Raw genomic sequence first — 19689 nt, 5'->3', positions numbered from 1 at the left:
AAAAGGACTTAAATTAGTGTGTGGAGACTGTTATAAATAAGAAATATGGCAACTATTCTTTAATTTAAAAAATATTAAAAAGAAGGCTGTTTTTGAAACTCAGTTCTGCTCCTGATAACTATGTGACCTCAGACAAGTTTCAACTTCCTCACCTGTGAAATGACCATAAAACATAAGATTACTTAAGATTATATAAAAAGATGAAAAAAAATTTTTAAAGTTATGTTTTTGATCAAAGCACAATCCATTTCAGTATAAATTTCTCAAGACCATCATAACGTATTTATTTCTCAGACAATATACCATAGGGCTAAATGTTGGTGTGACAACTGTGTAAAAAATAGAAAGAAATTCGTCCACCCCACTGAATGACTGGAATTTGGTCTCAAATATGTCATGATGCCTAATCCAAAGAGTAAAGCCACAACCATGAAATGGGAGGAGCAGGTAGGGAAGGCTTTGACTCGCCCCATGGCTGAAAGCAGCTTCAAGATGGTCCCAATTATTTTCAAATAAGATCAAAGAATCAACATAAAAGGAATAGTGACAACTATAACAGCAACAACCACATAAATCAACATCTTAATCATAAAAGTGTCCACATAGGCAATCTTAAGGACTGGAGGTATGTTACACACACACACACACACACGCAACTGTTTAGAGCTGCAGAAAGGGAGAAAGAAGATCTGGTAAGTAAATCCTAAGTGCACTGGGATTCCACTGACCCAACAGCCAACTGCAAGTCAGATGAACAGCCTACCATTCATTATGTGAGAGTAGAGTAATAGGTTGCAAATAGCAACATACTTGTCCTAAGCCATTTCAGTCAGAAGAAAACCCTCAGTCACTCCCAACACCAGAAGAGTACATTTGAGTAGCTCAGGCCAGAAAGGATATGTTTCTATTTTGTCTACAAAGATCTATCAACAATCTGGGTACAGTGACTGATATGTAACATATTTCCAAGGACCAAAAGTTCCACAGGAAAAAATAAATGGGGGTCTGGAGGGAAGGATAAATCTTGGTGGTGATGATAATCAGGCTATTTCCCATCAGAATTATCATATAGATGATTAAAAGCACCCCAAAATGTAATCCTTGGAGGCTGGGAACATTAGAGAAGCCAAACAGGATGAAATCCAGCAATGTAGTCTGGTTCCACTGTGGGGGAATTTTGTTTTCTGGTTCCCATCTATGAACAAAAGGTTTGGAAATCACTTCAATATGATTGACCCAGCAGAAAATGGGACATAATGAATTATGATTTTAAGTGAACTGACACAGAATAGATATTCATCTTTTGTGTTTGTTTTATATTTTGGTTAATGATTTCTAATTGCAATTTAAAAACAAAATATTATGAAACTCATTTCTGCATATTAAATATTATGAATATGTGAATAACCTAGCAAAAACAAACAAACAAACAAAAAGAAAACAAAACAAAAAAAAACAGTGATGTAAGAGCCAATATGTAAAGCAACCTATTCTCAGAAAAAGAACTGCTCTAGGCAACATGGGACATTCTTTCATGGAAAATGTTTCTCCTTCCTGATCATTTTAGTCTCCGTTTGCTTGTTATTTGTATTTTTTTCTGCCTATCCCCTTTTAGCCTGCAATCATTTATATTTTTCATTTACATTCAGTGTGATATTTTCCCTGAGATCTGCATCTTAGATAACCAAAAAGCAGGCATGATCAGTAAGATTCTTCTGCTAGGCCAAGTTCAGGCTAGCCTGACCACTCACTGTCTGAGAAAGAGACTTTCACACTGAACAGTAAAATAAGAAATATTTTCTTGTCTCCATCATAGAAAAATATTCCATTAAACATATCAGAGAAATTTAGTGAGAATTAAAATCTCTTGTGAATCTTATGTTCACCTAACATTTAGAAAATGAAATAAAATGAATAAGATTTTGTAGTAATATGTCCTCAACACTACTAGGACCCTCAACCATCTTAACAACATTACTTATTCAAAATTTTTGTCCTATAATATCAATTAAATATATTTATACATTTTATGGGTTAATTTTTTAAAAGGGAAAATAAAATGTATAAAATAATTTTATCTCAGAAATCATATACTTGATAGCGGACAAAATGTAATATCTGTCTGTGTGTTTATTTACCTTTGAATATGAATTGCTGAATATATATATATATATATCTCATATATATTATGGATATGTAATATAATTTAATACATACATATATTCTAAATAACTATATCTGAATAACTATCAGAAAGCCTAGAACTGGAGTTACCATTGTGGCTTAGCTGGTTAAGAACCTGACATGATCTCTGTGAGGATGCTTGTTTGACCCCTGGCCTTGCTCAGTGGGTTAAGGATCTCATGTTGCCACAACCTGATGTGGTTTGAATCTGGTGTTGCTCTGGCTGTGGCTGTGGCATAGGCCACAGCTGCAGCTTTGATTTGACCCCTTGCCTGGGAATTTCCATGTGCTGCAGTGCAACAGTAAAAAAATAATCAAAATTTCAAAAATAAAGAAGGCCTAATGCTAATGGAAGTGTATCATTAGCCTAATAACCTCCTTATACTTAAGCACTTGTAGACAAAATATGTTCAGTCTCTTGTCCATGGTGCTGGATCCTAACATCACTTTTTGTGGTTTCCATCTAACTTTCAGTGATAGTGAGTTGTGACTTTTCTGGCAGACTACCATGCATTAATAAACTCACATTGCCATGAGTTATTTACTTTACCTTAATTCCCCAAGTCTGCCTTCACTTCCTCCTAAGTACATCCTCCCTTTCTTCTTTCAAAATCCCTAGTTCCTCTTCCTTTTCACAAAACACAATCAACTGAAACAACCTAAAATTTCTTTTAGTTTCTTAGTTCTCACTAATCTCACACTCCCCCTTTCTGAGTTCATTAAATTCTCTTTAATTCACTGACTTTAATTTTTCACAGCGCACTCTAAAGGTAAAAGTTCCCTACTGCCTCATTCCTGCTTACAGCTCAGAAATGTCAAGGGAAGGAGCCAAGGACCTGTGGAGTTATAGATTCAGATAATGCATTATTCAAACACAGACATAAGTTACTCCACTAAATCTTATCTTGTAATACCTATCTTTGTATTTTCTGGTCTCTTTTATTTTTATTTATCCTCTTTTTTGTAATTTGGTAGTTATTTTAGCACTTTATATCTTCTTATAATTTTTGAGACTTTATTTCAGTGTATATGTGTTTTCTTTTTCTTCATATCATACTTTATGAAAACAAATTGGAGAAGAAGGGAATTGAATTTTCAGTCACTAACATGTTTGGATGTAAACCAATATTTTGTGTATTTGTATTATAGTTTATAGTTTATTAAGGATAAATACTGAGGTGGTGTTAAATACAAAGTGTGTTAAATAGTATGGGCATTAATGATAAATAACATGAACTCAGTTACTGTCATTAAAGAGCTTAGGGATGAATGGTGACTTCAGACAGGTGAGTCAGGTATTACCCTAAAATGTGCAGTCTATGCAGAGAGAATTATAAGGTGTTACTGGAGAACCAGACAATGATTCATGATGTGATATTTAATATAAGACTTCATTAGATCTTAGAGTATCACAGAATTGTTCTGTTATTTTCACTCTTTTAAAAAAAATGAAGTATACTTGATTTACAATGTTGTTTTAGTTTCAGGTGTATAGCAAATTGTATCAGTTATACATATATATATATATACATCTTTTCCCCTTATGGGTTATTACAGGCTATTGAGTAGATTCCCTGTGTTGAACAATGGGTCCTTTATAATTATCTATTTATATACAGTAGTATGTATATATTATTCCTATTCCCCTAATTTATACCTCCCCCTCCCACAGTTTCCCTGTGATAAACATGTTTGATTTTGCACTCTATGAGTTGGTTTGTGTTTCTAAATAAATTTACTTTTAATAAAACATTTTCCAGGATAAAAATACCCTTCTATATTTATTCAATTTTATATTCCTAAGACTAATCAGGTACTTATATGGGTGAGTATCTTATAACTATTTCCTGACAGGTAACTGGTTTAATGTAGATTTTTCACTAATCTCAGTAATCACATTCCATTTAATAGATTCAAGTATCCACTGACCAAATATCTTGACATTGAGTGACAATAAATGAAAATGAAGTATATTCTTATAATGCATCCTTATTTAAATTATCAGAACTTGGAGTTCCCATCATGGCTCAGTGGTTAATGAACCTGACTAGGTTCATAAAGACATGGGCTCTATCCCTGGCCTTGCTCAATGGGTTAAGGACCCAGCATTGCCATGAACTATGGGATAGGTCACAGACAGAGCTTAGATCCAGTGTTGCTGTGGTTGTGGCATAGGCTGGGAGCTGTAGCTCTGATTTGTAGCCTGGGAACCTCCATATGCCATGGTTGCGGCCCTCAAAAGACAAATAAATAAAAGAATATATAAACAAATAAATTGTCAGAGCTTAATTGTTCTTGTTTGAAAATATATGCAGTAATAATAAGATGCAACACGTGGAGTTTTTTGAGGAGTAAGTAGCATAATCTATGTTAACCCCTTGATTTAAATAGGTGGTTGTGGTTGTATAAGGAATTCTTATAACCATCAAACTTACTGTAGCTATCATTATTATGTTAAAAGAAATCTTTTGTTTCTATGTTTTGAAAATTTGTTCTCTTTTTCCTGCCTTGAAGTAGACTTTTCTCAATCTAAGAGGGGAAATAATGTACAGGCTAGAGTGTTATCTGGAATAATGAGCTAAAATTAGTAGACTACTTTATACTGTGTGAGTGCAAATTAACAGTGATATGAAGGGGGGAACACTCTAACTTACTAGGATTTTTATTTTTTTTCTTTCTCTCTTATCTGTGAGTCTTTGACAGTAGTACTTCAAACACATAAGACAAGAAGACTATGTTATAGAAATGTAAGTGAATTTAAACTAATATCTATTTCAAATACTATTTATATCTGAGCCTCCTAGGACATAACCTTTGATTATTTGCTTTCCTGAAGTTGATCTAATTTCTACATTAACAATTAATGGTAGGTTGGCAGTTCTAACATGGGAACTTCAGTTCATCCTTTGGCAATTTTTTTTTTTTTAATTATAGCAGGAATTGGTATAGCTGTGGAGAGTAGAGAAGTCTGGCTATTTGATTTTTTTAAAAATTGTTAACAATGTTTGAACATATTATGTGCTAACACTGCTAATGATTTTGTGTTTTCTCAATTACTGTATTCTGAGAGAAGTAGGTACCGTTATTATGTGCATTTTCACAAAGAGCCAGAGGCATGGAATGGTTAATAAAATTCTCCAGTGTCAAGGAACTAGCAAGTGACTTAGGTGATTCAAATTCAGCAAAACAATGCTAGAGCCCATATTCTTAATCAAATTTCAATGTGTTTCACAGAGCATTCAAGGGTCAATTTTTTTTTTTTTTTTAGGGCTGCACTCATGGCATATGGAGTTTCCCAGGCTAGGGGCAGAATCAGAGCTGTAGATGCTGGCCTACACCACAGCTACAGCAACATTAGATCCAAGCCACATCTGTGACCTACACCACAGCTTATGGTGACACCAGATCCTTAACACACTAAGCGAGGCCAGGGATTAAACCTGCATCCTCATGGAATCATGGAATGATACTCAGATTTGTTTCTGCTGAACCATGACAGGAACTCTATATTATTTTGAATTAAATATTCTGTATAATAGCAATAGAACTGAGTACTATAAAACCTCCACAACATCAAGCTGAGAGCACACCCATTAAATACTTTATTTATTATACTAAAATGATGGTATTACTGACAGTGTGTATATTTCAAGTTCAGAAAATTTATCTCATAAATGAATCTTATTGGAAGAAATTCTTTATGTCTTATGAGTTAAAAAATATTATAATAAAATATGCAGTGTAAAATTACAACTGTTCACCTTTTGATTTTTTATGGAGAAATCACCATGTTTTGCTCTTGTATAGAAAATATGGTCTTGTGAAATACAAAGTCCTGGTTTACATAATTCATATGACAAGTTTAGTCATTCTTATTTTTTCCTTGAAGCTCATACTTGGCTTAAATTAATCAGTACATCTTAGGTAGAAAATAACCTTTTATTCAGTGCAAAGACATCTTTTCTCCATGACATGCTGTACTTTTAAACTCAATAAACAATTTATCAAGTGTTTAGAAAATAATCACAGCTGTCTCTTTTTGAATTAGTGCTGCTTTGAAGTTTCTCTGTCTAAGGACTATGGCCTGAGGAGCACTAGCCTCTTGGCCACTCCTCTTTACCTGTCTCCCCATCCCCTCCACCTTTGAAATGTAGAGTAATGCCCCTAATGGGAAAGGCAGTATAAGACATTTGCAGTCTTAAAATTGGTCTGTATCCATGTATGAATTCTTTAGATACTAACTTTGCAATTGTTTATACATGTTTTTAAACTTAACAAATTGGAACTTGGAAATTTTCTGATGTTTGTGCATCATCTAATTTGTTTATGAGTTAAGTTTTTCTGTTTGTTCCACATATACAAGTTACCTTTAGTAAGAGGGACATACATAAGAAAGACATGAATTTGAACAAGAGTTCATAGTAAAATAAGTTTCAAGTTTTCTATTTCAGTTAGGTCAAGATGGGAAGATGACTTGAGTGCTATAAAACTAATAGGAGAGAGAAGGTAGAATGAATTATTATCATTGCTATGAATATTTGGTAAGCCATGTAGCATAATTAATTCATGCGTTCAGCCTTTATTTATTGATGCATTCAATAAATATATAACCATATCAGATGCTCCTCTATACTCCTCAGGATACACAGAAAACTTTGTACCCTACAAATTGTTCACAGTGTCTGAGAGCCGAACACCTGTTATTTCTTAGATGGAGCTGGTATGTCACATCGTATGGAAAGTAACCCATTATTCCTGTATGCAAAGTCAAATATTTCTATTTCCATTCTTTCATATTTAACTTTTTGTTTGACCTACCATATAATATGTTTTAAAAATTCTTCCATAATTTGACCTTCTCTCTCATCATAATTCTTTCATTCTAGGGCATTTGTCTTATTTACTGATGCACATTCAGCTCCAAGTATGGCATTATCTATCTAGAACATTCTGGGGCTTCTGAGAGATTCAGTAAGTTATACCTGTACCACTGAATCTTTCCAAATGAATAATCATATGTATTGTAATCTCTTCTATTGGCAGTGAGTAAAATTTATAAAAAGTAGAAGAAAATAAGATCGTAGTATACTTTAGGGCAGGGCAGAGAATGGTAGTAGGGACAGTTAGAAAGTGTGTAGGAGATGACAGTGTAGGAGTCATCTCATATGTGTAGGAGATGACAGTGTCCAGGTCAGGGTTGAAGTAGTGTATATAGTGAGGGAAATTGTTACAGGATTTATGTAGTGGTTGTGCCATAAAATTTTCTTTTGCTTTATTTCTCTTTTTATTAAGTATGGTAGATTTATAATTTTATATTACTTTTGAGTGTTCCACATAATAATTTAATAATTTTATAGATTTTACTCCATTCAAAATTTTTATAAAATATTAACTATATTCCCTATGCTATACACTATACAACTGTAATGTGTTTATTTTATAGCTATTAGCTTGTTTCTCTTAATCCCATACCCCCTAACTTGTTGCTTCTCCAACCCCTTTCCACTCTTGTAAAGACTACTTTGTTCTCTGTAACTTTGAGTCTGTTTCTGTTTTGTTGTATTTGTTCAGTTGTTTTACTTTTTAGACTTCAGATGTAAGGGAAAACATAACAGCATTTGTTTTTTCTGAGTCATTTAATTAAGTATAGTAATTTCTGGGGCCATTTATGTTATTGCAAATAGCAAAATTTCATTCTCCTTTGTCCATTCATCTGCTGATGAGCATTTAAGTTATTTTTGTAATGGGGTATTATAAATAATAACTGCTATGAGTATTGGCATGAATACATCTTTTTCCCCCCTTTGGATACATACTCAGAAGTAGAATTAATTGATTGTGTGTAAGTTCTATTTTTAATTTTTGAGGAATAACCATACAACTTTCCATAGGGATTTTACCAATTTACATTACTGGCAACTGTGCATGAGGGGTCCATTTCTCAACAGCCTTGCCAACATTTCTTATTTGTTGTCTTTTTTATGAATAGCAATTCTTACAGGTCTGAAGCCAAATCTTGTGTTTTTAATGTTCATTTCCCTAGTGATTAGTGATGTTAGCATCTTTTCATGTCCCTGCTGGCTATCTCTATGTCTTCTTTGGAAAAATATCTATTCAGATTCCCTGTCTCTTTTTTTAATTGTTTTTTTTTTCTTATTTTCTAGATATTGAGTTACATGTGTTCTTCGTATATTTTTGGATAATAACCCCTTATAGGACATACTGTTTGCAAATATTCTGTCCCATTACATAGGTTACATTTTCATTTGTTATTTCCTTCATTGTGAAAAAGTTTTAATGTTTAAGCCCTGTTTATTTAATTTTGTTTTTGTTGCCCTTGCCTAAGAAGTCAGATCCAAAAATATTGCTAAGACGAATGTCAAACAGCATACTGCCTATATTTTTTTCTAGACATTTTATGGTTTCAGGTCTTAAACTTTAAGCCTTTAATACATTTTGTTTATTTGTCTATATTGTGTGAGAAAATATTAGTTTCATTATTTTACATGTAGATAGATATTTTTCTTCAACACTAATTTTACAAAGTACATTGTACTTTCTCACCTACTTTGTTATAACTTAGTTGATGATATGTGTATGGGTTTATTTCTGAACACTCTATTCTGTTCCATCTATCCATGTGTCTTTTTTTTGTACCCCTACCATACTGGGTTTTTTTTATTAAATGTATTTATTTATTTTTCCTCTGTACAGCATGGGGGCCAAGATAAACTTACATGTATACATTTTTTTTTCACCCTTTGTTCTGTTACAATATAAGTATCTAGACATAGTTCTCAGTGCTACTCAGCAGGATCTCCTTGTAAATCCATTCCAAGTTGTATCATATAACTCCAAACTCCCAATCCCTCCCACTCCCTCCCTCTGCCCCTGGGTGGCCACGAGTCTGTTCTACAAGTCCATGATTTTCTTTTCTGTGGAAAGGTTCATTTGTGCCTTATATTAGATTCCAGTTATAAGTGATATTATATGGTATTTGTCTTTCTCTTTCTGACTTATTTTACTTAGTGTGAGAGTCTCTAGTTCCATCCATGTTGCTATAAATGGTATTATGTCATTCTTTTATATGGCTGAGTAGGATTCCATTGTGTATATATACCACTTCTTCCGAACCCAATCATCTGTCAATGGACATTCGGGATGTTTCCATGTCCTTGCTATTGTGAATAGGGCTGCAATGAACATGCAGGTGCATGTGTCTTTTTCAAGGAAACTCTTGTCTGGATATATGCCCAAGAGTGGGATTGTGGGGTCATATGGAAGTTCTATGTATAGATTTCTAAGGTATCTCCAAACTGTTCTCCATAGTGGCTGTTTACATTCCCACCAACAGTGCAGGAGGGTTCCCTTTTCTCCACACCTCCTCCAGCACTTGTCATTTGTGGACTCATTAATGATGGCCATTCTGACTGGTGTGAGGTGGTATCTCATGGTTGTTTTGATTTGCATTTCTCTTATAATCAGCAATGTTGTGCATTTTTTCATGTGTTGGCCATCTGTATATCTTCCTTGGAGAAGAGTCTATTCAGGTCTTTTGCCCATTTTTCCTTGGGTGATTGGCTTTTTTGCTGTGGAGTTCTATAAGTTGCTTATATATTCTGGCGATTAAGCCCTTGTCTGTCGCATCATTTGAAACTATTTCCTCCCATTCTGTAAGTTGTCTTTTTGTTTTCTTTTTGGTTTCCTTTGCTGTGCAAAACTTTTCAGTTTGATGAGGTCCCATGGGTTTATTTTTGCTTTTATTTCTATTGCTTTGGGAGACTCTCCTGAGAAAACATTCATGATGTTGATGTCAGAGAGTGTTTTGCCTATGTTTTCTTCTAGGAGTTTGATGGTGTCTTGTCTTATATTTAAGTCTTTCAGCCATTTTGAGTTATTTTGAATTAGAATATGATCCAGCATTTCCACTTCTGGGTATATAACAAAAAGAACCGAAAGCTGGGACTTAAAGAAATGTTTGTAAACCCATATTCATAAAATGTTTTTCAGAACAGTCAAAATGGCTAAGGATCCTAAATGTCCAACAGCATGTGGATAGATAAACAAAACATGGTATCCATACAATGCAATATTATTCAGCATTAAAATAAGTAGTATCAGATGCATGCTACAACAGAAATAATATGTGAGCAATGTTAAATTAAGTAAGCTCTTCTTTTAAATAAATTTTATGTTTTATAACTAGTTTATATTTACAGGTAGGTTGTAAAAAATAGCACAGAGAATTTCCATATACCCCACATTCAGTTTCCCCTGTTATTATATTAGCATGGTGCATTTATCACAACTAATTAACCATTATTATTACCACTTTTTTTCTTTGCTTTTTACAGTCACACCCATGGCATTTGGAAGTTCAAATCAGAGCTATAGCTACCAGCCTATACCACAGCCACAGCAACAGGGGATCCAAGCCACATCTGTGACTTATACTGCGGCTCATGGTAATGCCATATCCCTGACCCATTGAGCAAGGCCATGGATGAAACATGCATCCTCATGGATATGAGTTGGATTCATTTCTGCTAGGCCACATGGGAACTCTGATTACACTACTAAAAAAATACTTTAACCAGACTCATTCATTGTTACTGATGCATTTTTCTTCTGCAGAATCTGATCAGGAAATCACATTATATTCAGTTGTTAAATTTTCTTGAGCTCCTCCAGACAGTGACACTTTCTCTGATTTTTTTTTTTTTTTTTTTTGTCTTGGATGACCTTTCTAGTTCTAAGGAGGACTAGTCAGATTTTTTATAAAAACCCCTCCACTGAGGTCTGATATTTTACTCAAGATTAGGCTGTGGGTTAGTATGGGTTATTGGAAGAAAGACCACAGAGATCAAGTACCATTTTTATCATATCATATAACTGGGTATATATTCTCAATATGTATTGTCCTAGTTGATCTTAATCTTGATAACCTGAATGAGGTACCACTTGTCATAATTCTCCTGTGCAAATTTACTTTTTTCCCTCATTCCATAGGAGGAATTTTAGGTGTGTGTTCAGCTCACACTTGAGGAGAGAGTATCTACACAAATCATTTAGAATTCTTTCATCTATTCTCTTCTATTCATTTGTTATTTATTCAATTATTTATGTCATTATAATTCATGGATGTTTATTTTTTGCTTTGAGTTATATCTCAATTCTCTGTTATGCACTGTGTTGCTGATTTTTTTTCCACCTTTGGAATTTGGGGGTCTTTCATTTGGCTCCTGCGACCCTTCAGCATATCCTCATCACTATGTGGGGAGGTTTATTTTAGCACTTCCTTAAATGCTAGCATTTCTAGCTGCTCCAGTTCATCTTTACATTCCCTGACCCAGACCTAAAATCAGTCATTTCTTCAAGAGACTCTAATTCCTTTTATTAGAGTACAGTAATAGAAACCATGTCTGGGGTACTAGAAGACTACACTTTCTTATTCCAGTCAAAAGATATAATTTATGACCCACATAATAATCTTTATTTTTAAATAAGCCACCTTTTTTATATGTACTGTGATAAGACAAATTGAAGATTAAAGTATTTTTCACATGTTGCTCATGTCTCTTAACTGGAAGGGAAAGGACACTTTAGGGAATGCCCTTCCCCAGATGCCTATATTTTGCATCAACCATGTTTACACACTCCTCCAGGAAGGCAAAAAGATGCACCTCTCATTCATAATCTTGTGTGAGAGTGGATTTCAGAAAGTGGGGGATGAATCTGGGTCAACTCAGTCTGCCTTCTGGCATGTAGGGGAGAAGCAAGTTCTCCTTGTGAGATCAAAGAGATTCTGCTTCTAGATAATGAAAGAGAATTTCAGGATTTTTTTTTTTCTCATTTGAGTAAAGGGTATCCAAATTGCCTTGGGAAGAAAAGAGAACAACTAAACATCCTAACCTCTGCATCAACTCTTTCAAAACTGGTTAAGATTTGTGCTGGAGATTAACTTAGTTTTATATAATACTCAGAGACTGTGAATCTGGCAATGTGAGTATCTAATTCATACAATGCATTTGTGGAAGGATAGAAAGTTCAGGACATTTTTAGGGGTGTTCTACCTTCTAAAGTGAGATGATGGAAATAAAAGCTGTGCAGACTCTTCTAAAAAAAAAAAAGCAGGCACTGCTAGGTAAGGGGTATTGGAATGGAGGGTGTGAAAGATAAGAACACAGAAATCATGTCTGTCTACAGGAGTTTCAGGATATGCTTAGGCATGATTTGTCAGTGATATAGTAGATTTCAGACTTCCCTTTTCCTCCATTCATTTCAGTATAGCACAGTGTGGGACACTATTGGGTTGTATCCGCAGGATATTTTCTCACTTCTTCCCCTTCAATCAAAAATAAAAATTGCCTATTTTATTTTGGATGCTGAAATACAGTAGTTTATGGATAAAAACCATTCTTATGATGCTTCACTTTAATGTGTGTTGTTTATATATAATTCTGAATTTTTACATTTCTATATCTACATAGACATATAGATATGTTATGTGAATTATACATATGTGACTATCTTTATATGTATATATATGTATAAATATATGCAAGTAGATAAGTAGAGATATTTCTATAACATTCTTTTTTTTTTTCTTTTTAGGGCCACATTTATGGCATTTGGAAGTTCTCAGGCTAGTGGTCAAACTGGAGCTCTAGATGCTGGCCTACAGCCACAGCCACATGGGATCTGAGCCATGTCTTCTGCAACCTATATCACTGCTCAAGGCAACACTATATCCTTAACCCACTGAGTGAGGCCAGGGGTTGAACCTGCATCCTCATGATGCTAGTCAGATTCATTTTCAGTGAGCCACAATAGGAACTCCTTTAACATTCTTAATTGATATAAACTTCAAATGATTTTTCATGTTTGTTGAAGAGCTTTGTCCAGATATTATTTGGAAAACATCCAGAAAGTCGGTGAACATGTAGTTAAAGGCAGTGTGATGGGATTATGATGGGATTAAAAAGCAGAGTTCATACTCACCTCTATAGCTTACCCTATTTATTGTCTTGAGTCTTACTGTTCCCACACCCACCAAATATTGCTGTCCTTCCTATTTACATCACAGAGCAGTTATTACAGCTCAGGAATATCCCACTGTGAATAACAAACCATCACAGTCTTTAGTTTTACATGATAACACATGATAGTGATGTATTTTCAAATTTGACCAAAGAGCACATTTAAAAAAAAGAAGGGGAGTTGATTATATATTGTTGCCAAGAATGCAGTTTCCCCATATACAGAGTACAAATGCATGTTTTGTTGGCATTCTTCTAAATACAATTCATTTATATATGATTTTGGGGGGCGTAATATATAATATCTTGCTTTTAATTATTTCTTATCAACCTAGCACACAATGCTTATTTTTCACTTTAGAATATACTTTAGATACCACTGCATATATATCTGCTTCCTTTTCATAAATGCTTTTATCAAAGTGTGATATAAATAAAAACACATTCTTTCTCTCTCTCTTTTTTTTTTATTTTATCACCACACCCAAGACATTGGGAAGTTCTTGGGTTAGTCCAACATTGTCTGGTTGTACACTTAATTTGAATGTATTTAATTGTGAATTAAATTAGCATATTTGTATATTCTTAATTATATGTAAAAAGATAGCCTTTGAAAATCCATTATTTTGCCTATTGTTTATTTCACTGCATTTTTTTAAGATTGACAAGTGAAATCCACTGACTCTTGAAAGTTATGCTTTTGACTGGTATATGAGTCAAATTTATAAATATACTTTATAAATTTGTCTCATAATTTATTATTGACTTTTCTGCTATTTGGGGAACATATGGCACATAAAACAATTTATCTGGTGTTTGGCATACAGCTAGATATGAATAAATAATTATTTTTACTTATATATTTTCTTACTTGAAGTGAGAGTACAGGATATTTCAGATTTATATCACAAAAATTCTACATATTCTAAGTTTCAGGTATGAAGTGGAGCTTCCTGTGTTTATTTTCTAAATCCCTGTTTCTAAACTTTAAATCTGAAATGTAAAAGAATGTTTATTTATGGAAAATGTACTCCTTCTATATTTCCTTCATGTTAGATTCAATGAGTCCATGTGTCTTAAGAAAACATATTGAAAGATTTAGAAAAAACAATGACTAGCCTTGTCAATTTAACTTTGGACAACATAGTATATTTGAAAGTTTATAAATGTTAATAATAGAAGCTGAATTTAACATGAACAACTAGAAAATTTTGAGGAATAAAAATAAAGTTAGTCAAGGCAAAAGATTAAAATAAATCTCATGAGTACTTAAGGACAGTTGTTAAAAGGCATCCAAGTATAGCATTTACCAAATCATTCAGTTCCTTTTTTGAATCCTAGTTGAGCGTAGTCTTCAATCAAAGTAGAAATAGTTCTTACTCAGCTTCTTAGAAGTTATATTACAGCTGTAACCTTCCCTTTGGGTGATGGACTCAGTCTATGAGTCATCTGAGCAGCTACCACAAGGCACAGACTTTCATAATTCTAGTTGACCCCTTGAGACTGATTCTCCACTGACAGAGGTGTTTATCCCTAATGCAGTGATTTTCCAACCTCTTACGTTAATAATAGGGTGTTCCTGGGGTAAAACCATCACTGGGCCAGATCAACCTGCAGAAATATAGATCACAGTATTAACCATTTAATCATTTGTTTCCTGCACTGTGATCTGTACCTCAATTACAGAATGGCCACAAGTGATATTACCCAACAAAGTCATATGCTTCTTAACATGCAGTGCTTTGTTTCCCTCCTGCAGGAAAATTTATTTTGAAAGCTTAAGTAGTTTTTGATAGCAATTGGTATTCTTGAGGAGTATAACTAAAGTGTAAAGCAAGATTTTGTTCCTTAAGAATTCCTAACATAGCAAGATTCTCTATTCTGAGATAGTCAAACTTATTTATATTACCTTCTAGAGTCCTAATACATCTTGATTTACTGTTGCCATTTTTAATTTTTTAATTATATATATAAAATTATATATATATATATATATATATATATATATATACACACACACCTATATATATATATATAACCTGTGGCATATAGAAATTCCCAGGCTAGGGCTTGATTGGGAGCTGCAGCTGCCAGCCTACACCACAGCCACAGTAATGTGTAATCCTAGTCAAATCTGCAACTTCCAATGCAGTTCATGGCAATGCCAGATCTTTATTCCACTAAGCAAGGCCAGGAATCAAACTGCATTCTCATGGATGCTAGTCAGGTTCTTAATCTGTGGAGCCACCATGGGAACACAGGTTGTTGCCATTTTTTATTGTTTATTTCTCCTTCATAAGTACTTGAGTACCTCACCCACTAAGCTCTTGTCTTTCAATTAATCTCCCATTCATGAGTTTGATATTATTTAAATATTTGCTTATACCCTGGATTAAATGGTATTTTTTTCAATATTTCTGCAGTGCTGAGCTTTGGTGTACCATGGATGTATGCCAGGTTGCTAGGTAGGACAGGACTATCAGATGATCTGCCAGGAATTTGCCATTTTCTTGGTGGAACATACTGCTCAAAATTATGGAGGATGAGTTTCTGCAAGAACTTTGTCATCATTTTTGAACTAGTCAAATTATTTTAATGAGTGGATGTGTAATCAGAGTTGGATTAACAAAAGAGATCTTGCTCATCCAAAATTTTCTTTTAGTACACAGAACAGTGAACTGTGGTTGAAATGTATGAGTTGGAATACTTTAGCTGCTTACCATATGTGGAATATTAGGTATAAAGCAAGTTACTCACCTTCCTCTAGGCTTGTTTTGTGCATATGTTGCCAAGAGCTCTGAAGTATCACCATCCAAGTCCCTCAGGAGTGCATGTATATGTAGGAATCTAATTTTATATGCAGAGACCAGTATCTAGAGAGTATGAGAAACATGGCTCTTAACATTCCAAGATGTTCTGAAGTGAAGGGAAGTGGAATGGAGGTCAAGAGAGCCAATGTAAAGTGTTAAGTGCAAGTGTAAATTACGGACTATAGCTGTTCACTGGGGGAAAAAATCATTCTTTTTTCATACAGGAGATTTTTAAAGGCTTTATTAAAGTGGTAATGGATGAGTTCCCATCATGGCACAGTGGAAACAAATCTGACTAGGAATCATGAGGTTTCAGGTTCCATCCCTGGCCTTGCTCAGTGGGTTAAGGATCTGGTGTTGCTGTGAGCTGTGGTATAGGCCACAGACATAGCTCAGATCTTCCATTTCTGTGGCTGTGGTGTAGGCCAGCTCCAATTGGACCCCTAGCCTGGGAACCTCTATATGCCATGGGTGTGGCCCTAGAACAAAAACAACAACAAAAACAACAAAGTATATATATTGTATATACCACATATATAGAGAGTGGTAATGGAAAAAAGAAGACAGGAAAATATAACAAAATGTTCATTTTGTCTAAGGGTCAATTTATCAAAATAACTAAGTAACTGATAAATAAAAATATTTACAGGGTTTACAGCAATTTATATACAATGAGCTATTTTGGAAAAATTTTTTTTCTTTTTTTTTTCTCTTTCTCTCCCTCTCTCCCCCCCTTTTTCATTTCACCTAAGATATTTTTCTCTGCCAACAGAAGTCATATAAATGACAATGTTTCGGAGTTCCCGTCGTGGCTCAGTGGTTAACGAATCCAACCGGGAACCATGAGGTTGTGGGTTTGATCCCTGGCCTTGCTCAGTGGGTTGGGGATCCGGCGTTGCCGTGTGCTGTGGTGTAGGTTGCAGACGCGGCTTGGATCCTGCGTTGCTGTGGCTCTGGTGTAGGCCGGTGGCTACAGCTCCGATTGGACCCCTAGCTTGGGAGCCTCCATATGCTGCAGGTGCAGCCCTAGAAATGGCAAAAAGACAAAAAAAAAAAAAATGACAATGTTTCCACAGGGCAGCCAGTAATTAACACTGGCCACTCTTCTGCTTCCAATTTAGTATGGTTTTCATTAAGGACCAAATGATGATGCTCCCTGGCATATTTAGGTACTAATCCAGGCACTGCACTAAATACAGGATTAGGGATATGAATGTTCTTGGTATAGTAAGGAAATGGAAGTCATCAAGTAGAAACTCCTGCTTCTTCCTCTCCTTAAAATGCTCACTTTGCACATCTCAGAAGAGACATGACCAACCCAAGCTACAAACATAGATACCTTTCCTTGATGCCATAAAACTCTACCTCTCCTGCAGCTCTTCCCTAAATTGTCCCTCACAGTAAAGTGACCCCTCGCTGCCTCCACCTTTGGAAGAGTCTACAAATACACACAGGTTCCTCCCCACTGAAAATAACCTTTGCTCAAACTTGCACTTCCTTCAAGCTATAGGCTAACACCAGATTTTTCTATGTTGGCAAAGAGTTCCAAAAAAGTAGTTTCTCAGTGCCATCTTGACTCCCTTAGAACTTGTTCTTCTAGACATCATTTCTACCCTCAAGGACTCTTCATGACCTCAGATCCACCCTGGCACTTCTGGTGACAAAGGCTAATGTAAAACCAAATGACCTTTTCTTAGTATTCAGCTTCATTGACTTAATATTGCATTAGATACTACTCCCCTTTCTCCCCATTGTGTGTCCTTCCTACTGTCACAAACTGCCTAAAACAAAGAGGCAATTCACAGAGAATGCGTGAAGGGTGGACAACACTACATTTCCCTGATTCTCTTCAATACTCTTCAGTACTCTGCACTGACTTTTTCACCTTCAATTCTGTCCCTATGGACTCCTACTTCCAACACTTTTGACACATGCCCATATCATCACCCTTACAGACCCCATCTGCTATGCCCTAATCATAAAGGATCACAGCAGAATCCCACATTCCACCTTAACCTCCTTCAGGTGCCACTAACACCACTCCTGAGATCACTTCAGACCAAGGACAGAGTGTTTTTTCCCACTCTCCACTGCAAAATAACAGCTATTCCACTGAAAATACTTGGTATTTTACCACATCCATGAAAAGTTTCACCACTTTCCAAATCACTCAAGTTTGCAATCTAAGAAATTCAATAAAAATGAGGTTGGGAGACAAAACCTGTGATATGGCCCTGGCTTTGTCACAAATTAACTGTGTGAATTCAAGGAAGTTAATTAACCCCTGAATTCTATTTCTTTATTTGAGAAAATAGACTGGACTAAAGTCTTTACAGCCTCCTATCCTCCACAGATACACATTATTTCCCTCTTTTGCCTCTATCTCTTTCCCTATACATACATCACACACACACAGAGAGTACAGAAATTTAGGATTTATATGATCTTTTATTCTTAACTGCCAAACCTCCATATTTAAAAGTTACCTTGGAGTTCCCATCCCTGGTGCAGTGGAAAAATATCCAACTAGGAACTATGAGGTTGTGAGTCTGATCCCTGGCTTTGCTCAGTGGGTTAAGGATCTGGTGTTGCTGTGAGCTATGGTGTAGGTCATAGATGTGGCTCAGATCTGGTGTTGCTGAGGCTGTGATGTAGGCTGGCAGCTGAAGCTCTGATTAGACCCCTAGCCTGGGAACCTCCATATGCCCTGGATTCAGCCCTCAAAAGACAAAAGACAAAAAAAAAGTTACCTAGACTTTTTATCTTTCTCAATTTCTCAAAATTGTTCCATTTCCATTTCTGCTGCTGCCACTTAATTCTCACATGTATTTGTTTAGACACAACACTTGAGCCACCTTTCATTGTTTCTGCTTTCTTGCCCCCATACAATTTAGCCAATATACTGCAATCAAACTAATCTCATTAAAACTTATTTGTAATATATTCCCTCATTTGCAAATATTCAGTATTTCCCCTTAGCTTGCTAATTAAGTATCTTTGTAGTCTTCTAATAAAGATCTTTGATAATCTGACCTCTACCTACTTTCCTGATTTAAACTTCAATACTATTTTCTATTTCAAACCAAAAATGTAGCCTTCCCACAGGTTGAAACTACCAAGCTCTCCCAGGCCAATGACACCACCTTGTGTTGGAGGCTCTAAACTCATATTATCTCCTCCCCTTCACTTTAAAAAATAATGTAAACATTTTTCTCCCTGCCCCTCACTCCTCAAATACAGTTTATTTATTTTCATCTTTCTCTTCAACATTTCTTTCTTCTCTTCTTAACCCACATACAGGTTACCTTCTCTGTCTTTATGAGTCAATGTAAGGTCATAGATTTTCTAATGTTCTGTAAAAAGGAAAAAGGCAAGTCCTAAGTCTAAAAAAGAAAAAGGCAAATCCTGTCATGTTAAAACAGAATTAAAGAAACACTGATGATAAACCAACCATCTCCTCAATGATGAAATGGGATGCTTATGTCTCTTTTCTTATTCATCAAACCACAAATCATGTAACATCTAAGGTTTGTACAACTTGCTTTACATATATTTGCTAACCCTTAATCATCCCCTCCTGATTCTTCTCTCAGACCTCACCCAATCCTGTTACCTACCCACCTCAGATCCCCAGCTCACCAAGGTACAATGATGAA

At 35.1% G+C, this 19689-nt stretch overlaps 1 pseudogene; it reads right to left on the bottom strand.

The window, feature by feature from the left end:
• LOC110261955 lies at positions 250-2775 on the bottom strand (annotated as a pseudogene).

The sequence above is a fragment of the Sus scrofa genome, chromosome 8 (genome assembly GCF_000003025.6).
Source record: "Sus scrofa isolate TJ Tabasco breed Duroc chromosome 8, Sscrofa11.1, whole genome shotgun sequence".
Taxonomy (NCBI): domain Eukaryota; kingdom Metazoa; phylum Chordata; class Mammalia; order Artiodactyla; family Suidae; genus Sus; species Sus scrofa.
The sequence above is the reverse complement of the archived record's forward strand: the minus strand, read 5'-3'. Positions and strand labels throughout refer to the sequence as shown.